The sequence below is a fragment of the Cebus imitator genome, unplaced genomic scaffold, assembly GCF_001604975.1.
Source record: "Cebus imitator isolate Cc_AM_T3 unplaced genomic scaffold, Cebus_imitator-1.0 Scaffold111, whole genome shotgun sequence".
NCBI lineage: Eukaryota > Metazoa > Chordata > Mammalia > Primates > Cebidae > Cebus > Cebus imitator.
The window spans coordinates 3,583,667-3,589,193 of record NW_016107426.1 but is presented as its reverse complement, the minus strand read 5'-3'; the positions used below and the strand labels follow the sequence as shown (position 1 = coordinate 3,589,193).

The 5,527-nt window shown below is 42.1% G+C and overlaps 1 pseudogene across 1 annotated transcript; it reads right to left on the bottom strand.

Moving 5' to 3' along the window:
- Positions 1–1,023: 1,023 nt before the first annotated feature.
- LOC108311121 lies at positions 1,024–3,445 on the bottom strand (annotated as a pseudogene). Its single transcript, XR_001828054.2, has one exon. The product of XR_001828054.2 is annotated as a 39S ribosomal protein L50, mitochondrial-like (transcript).
- Between the last annotated feature and the right edge of the window lie 2,082 nt (positions 3,446–5,527).

The window sequence follows — 5,527 nt, the reverse complement described above, 5'->3', positions numbered from 1 at the left end:
AAATGAATAATTTAATTATTACCATTGGACTTTTTGTAGATTGCACAGAGCATTCCAAACAAATGAAGGAGAATAAAAAATACATTGCATGTTATAAAATAAATGTGATTTTATTAATTATTTTATTCAAAAATATAGAACTACATATGTAATATAAAATGTATTTCTAATTATGAATCATGTTAAAAATAGTTTGGAAGCTGCTGATTTTGATTTCTGCTTCAAATTTTGCAAAAAATATATATATACATATTTTAAGACGGTCTCTCTCGCTCAGGCTGGAGTGCTGTGGCGCAATCTCAGCTCACTTCAACCTCTGCCTCCCAGGTCCAAGAGATTCTCCTGCCTCAGCCTCCTGAGTAGCTGGAACTACAACCACATGCCACCATGCCCGGCTAATTTTGTGTTTTTAGTGAGACAAGGTTTTCTCCATGTTGGTCAGGCTGGTCTCAAACTCCTGACCTCAGGTGATCCACTCAACTTAGCCTCCCAAAGTGCTGGGATTACAGGTATGGGACACAACTCCCAGCCTGAATTTTGCAGGATAATAAATAGCCTTTTGAAGTACTGCTGGGCACTTGTCTCATTGTTTTTCTTTAGGTTAACATGTCAGCAATAATTCTTTTTGAGTTTCTGACACAAAATAGCAGTTTTTATCCAAATAAGTTAACTACTCTACCCCATCCCATACTAAGCTATTTCATACTAAGCCACTTGTATGGAAGGAAAAAGGAGGAAAAATCTAGTACTGTGACTGCCTACACTTCCCCCAGCATGGCCCCTGTGAGACTTGTGGCAGCCAAGACCCAGGAACTGTTCGAGGGCACCAGGCCCATCTGTCTGCGCTCACTCACTTACCTCAGGTGGAGGGCACTGACTTTACGTGCTGCTACAGCTCCTTGGTGAGCTGGCCCTGGTCATGGGACAGGAACTGTGGGGTCAGAACAATAGAGGGCTTCACCACCTGCAGAATAGGAGCAGAAGCTCATGATGAGCACCAGCCTATTAGATAATTTTATTTTATTTTTCAACAAATCTACTTTAATTCCAAAAGAAATTAATCTAGAACGGTCAGTAACATGCAACATACTTCTGTTTCTTTTATAGGTATCTATCTAATACAAGTTTATTTGTGTATGTGCAATATAATAACTCTACCTTAGATATGAGTCCTAACAGGATGAAAATATTTTCTTGCAACTACGACTTTATGCCTATGAAGGGTGTGAACTTGAAATGTCCTCTTGTCTTAAATCCAAGTTAATGACAGTGTCTTCTCAAAATTTTTCAAATTAATGACTTAATTTCATTTAAAAAATAGTTTCAGCAAATATGAAACTAGAAAGTCCTGTTATTTGTCCATTCATAATATGAGAAAAAAAAGAGATGATACATTCATCTATAGAAAAAGTGGGTTTAGAGAACAGTTCTGGTAGTATTTCACATAGTAAAGTATTGAAAGGTATGATAAGCAGCCCCCTTGACCAGGTAAAAAAAATGATTTCAGTGTGTTTCTCTTCCAAATTGCTTAGTAACTCCAAGTGATTTTCAAATTTGGGGGCAGATTACTGGCACTGAGTTCATCAAATTTAGATCTATCTTGAACAGGAACATTATAGATTCAAGAACATCTCTAAACTTGCACATCTGGTGGAGTCTGGAATTAGGGACTACATGACCCAAGTCATCAGCTAAATGCACCAAGAGACTGAACTTTAGACAACCGTCTTCCATGGAGACTTCTTGCCAATAACAAGGAAGAGATGAACCAAAAACTTTTTTAACATAAGATTCCAAACGACTCTGGAGATCTTCAGGTGGTGTGTATGCTCGGCTTCATAAGGGTGGACACACTAGGATAGATTCCTTTTTCACCTCTTCTACAGTCTCAGCAACCACTGGCTCTATCTCTTCTCTGGATTGAGACCAAAATTCTCTGTGTGGTGCCCCTGAGACTTTCCACATGAAGACTCTTCTGGTAATGCTGGACACAAATTGCACGGCCATCTTCGCTGAGATCCACTCTAGAGGATTCTAAAAAAATTTCTTGAATGAGTGGAAAATCAAGGTGATGCTTGACCCTATAGTGGTCAAAAGCATGGGGGCCTCAGAAAAAGATAGATCCAAGTTTAAATTCCTGTAATTGGAATTTCCACTTCATGCCATGCAAAATTACTTTACCCCTCTTAACCTCAGTTTCCTTCTGTGTGAAATGGGAACAATAAATTTCATTCCTCATTTAGTTTCCCTCAAGGATTCATGAGATAATACCTCTAAATCATCCAGCTCATTTAAATGTATCATCATTTCTGTCATAACTAGTGGGATCAATTTCACTATTATTGGATATACAGTTCTGTGCCTGAAACCTACAAAAAAAGAAAATCTTACATCTAGAACATGTGATTTGTCATTGTTATATTATTAATCATAACCGTATTTAATCACACAAGGCCTTGTACATGGCAGGTGCTCAATAAACGCTTGTGGAATCAATGCATGTGGGCTCCGCAGCCACACTGTTTAGGTTCTATTCCACCTCCACCACTTATTAGCTGAGTGATCTGGGCAAGATAATTCACCTCTTTATGCCTTCACTGCCTTCTCTATAAAAGATATATAATAAGAATCCCTAGCTCCTTAGGTTGTTGCCAGGGGTGAATGATTTGGCACATAGTAGGTGCTTGTTAAACATTAGCTGTGATTATCTCCTTCCAAATCTTCCTTTTCAGAGCCACCAATAAGGCCACAGTGCCACCTGGTGACCCTAGAGTCGCCCACTAGGCTCTCTCTCCACCATAGGTCCCAGACTGGGTAGTTACTGCCTGGAGGTTTCTGCTGCATCTACCTTCTCAGTGCTCACATAAAGACTTTTGTATTTTCCTCCTCGCATCCCCGCAGGTGGGGTTCAGGTTGCCCAACACAACTGGGTGGTCCACACAGGGCAGTGGCCGCCTGTGCCGACCCTGTGAGGTAGCTGGAGGACCATTGTTCCTTCCTTCTCATGTTCTGGGCAGATGCCAGGGTGGGGGTGACCCACACCCTCAAGTTTCTTGCTTTGGAGGGTCACATTTTCCGCTGGCAAGGCAGGCAAAGGTCACAGGAAGCCAGAGACCCGTGACCTCTCTGTGCCGTGGGCCCAAACCATAAAGACCTGAACCCACTATGCTAGAAGTCCAAGGCTCAAGTGCTCCCCAGGGCTTCTTGCCTCACAGCCTCTGCTGAGGGAGGATGAATACTATGTCCTCCCAGAGCTTTGGGAGCTTGTAGCAAGCAGCCTCCCCAGTACAAAATCTCCTGGAAACCTCAAACTGTGTCTAAAACATTTGTGTACATTTTACATCCTATTTCCCATATGTCAGCATGTTTTAGGAAAAAAATCTCAATTTCCTAAATATGCAAGAGAAATGGATATTGTAGGACAACGTGACTTTTTAAAACATGTTATTTAGGCTGGGCATGGTGGCTCATGCCTGTAATCTCGGCACTTTGGGAGGCTGAGGTGGGCAGATCACCTGAGGTCAAGAGTTAGAGACCAGCCTGACCAACAAGGAGAAACCCCATCTCTACTAAAAATACAAAATTGGCTGGGCATTGTGGCACATCCCTGTAATCCCAGCTACTCAAGAGGCTGAGGCAGGAGAATTGCTTAAACCTGGGAGGCAGAGGTTGCAGTGAGCTGAGATCATGCCATTGCACTCCAGCCTGGCCAACAAGAGCAAAACTCTGTCTCAAAAAAAAAACCTGTTATTTGAAAATCTTTCCCACCCCATTTCTGACCTCCAAGAATGCCAAATACTTGAACAAACATTATTAAATGCCTACTATGGGCCAGGTGCAGCGGATTACACCTGTAATGCCAACACTATGGGAGGCCAAAGAGGGCAGATCACTTGAGGCAGGAGATCGAGACCAGCCTGGCCAACATGGTGAAACCCCGTCTCTACTAAAAATACAAAAATTAGCCAGGTGTGACAGTGCACGCCTGTAATTCCAGCTATTAGGGAGGCTGAAGCAGGAAAATTGCTTGACCCAGGGGGTGGAGGTTGCAGTGAGCTGAGATCGTGCCACTGCACTACAGCCTGGGCAACAGAGCAAGACTCCATCTAAAAACAAACAACAACAAAAAACTGAGTCTCAGCCAAGTGGAGTGGCTCATGTCTATAATCCCAGCACTTTGGTGGGGCGGGCCAAGGTGGGGGAATCACCTGAGGTCAGGCGTTCCATAACAGCCTGGCTAACATGGTGAAATCCCATTTCTACTAAAAATGCAAAAATTAGTTGGGCATGGTTGCAGGCACCTGTAATCCCAGCTACTCAGGAGGTTGAGGCAGGAGAATCACATGAACCTGGGAGGAGGTGGCAATGAGCCGAGATCGTGCCATTGCACTCCAGCCTGGGCAACAAGAGCAAAACTCCATTTCAAAAAACAAACACACTGAGTCTCAGAATGATGAAGAACTTTGTCCAATATGACTCAGCTAGTAAGTGTTGAGACCTTGCATCCAACCAAAGCCTAGCTCATTCTAAAGGCCATGCTATGTGTTCTCTAGCCCCTGGAGAATAATTTTAACACAATCAATGAAACTTCTACACAACAATGTTCTTGTCTCAAGTCCAAGAGTGCCTCCTATACCTTCTATAATCCTGGCTTTCCGGTCAGTAAAGATGCCACTCTAATGTGTAATCATGTGGCAAATGGAGATATGACCAAAGTCATCATGTGTGTACACCCATACACACTCTTCCTGTGTCTGATGAAATTCAAGTACCCTTTTTGATTACTTAGCAAAACTGAGCTTTAAAACGGTTAAAGTTTCGCCAGGCGTAGTGGCTCATGCCTGTAATCCCAGCACTTTGGGAGGCCGAGGTGGGTAAATCACGAGGTCAAGAGATTGAGACCATTCTGGCCAACATGGTGAAACCCCATCTCTACTAAAAATACAAATTTAGCTGGGTGTGGTGGCACATGCCTGTAGTCCCAACTACTTGGGAGGCTGAGGAAGGAGAATTGCTTGAACCTGGGATGCAGAGGTTGCAGTGAGCTGAGGTCATGCCACTGCACTCCAGTCTGGCAACAGAGCAAGACTTTATATATATATATATATATACACACATATACATATATATGTATATATAAACATTATATATACATATATATGTATATGTGTGTATATATATATATATATATAAAAGGGTTAAGGTTTCTATATCCATGTAACTTTCTGTATTGCTTTTGAAGTCTCTGGGTAAATGAATATTCTTCTAATAGTGACCTATGATTCTGTTTTGATCAAGTGTTTTCCAACATGACATCTTTGACGGGTTTCTCCATCATCAAAATCCTAAATCAAGTCTTTTTGACTTAAAATTAACCTTGGGATTTTTCAGCTGGGTCCCTCAGGGAGTCTAAAGAATGTGTCTCTCTTCTGGTAAAGATATTAAATGATTCAATTTAGTTGGTAGATTGTATGGATGGGCATTGTCAAATGTGGTGATGCTGCGTGGGAGGGCATTGTCAAATGAG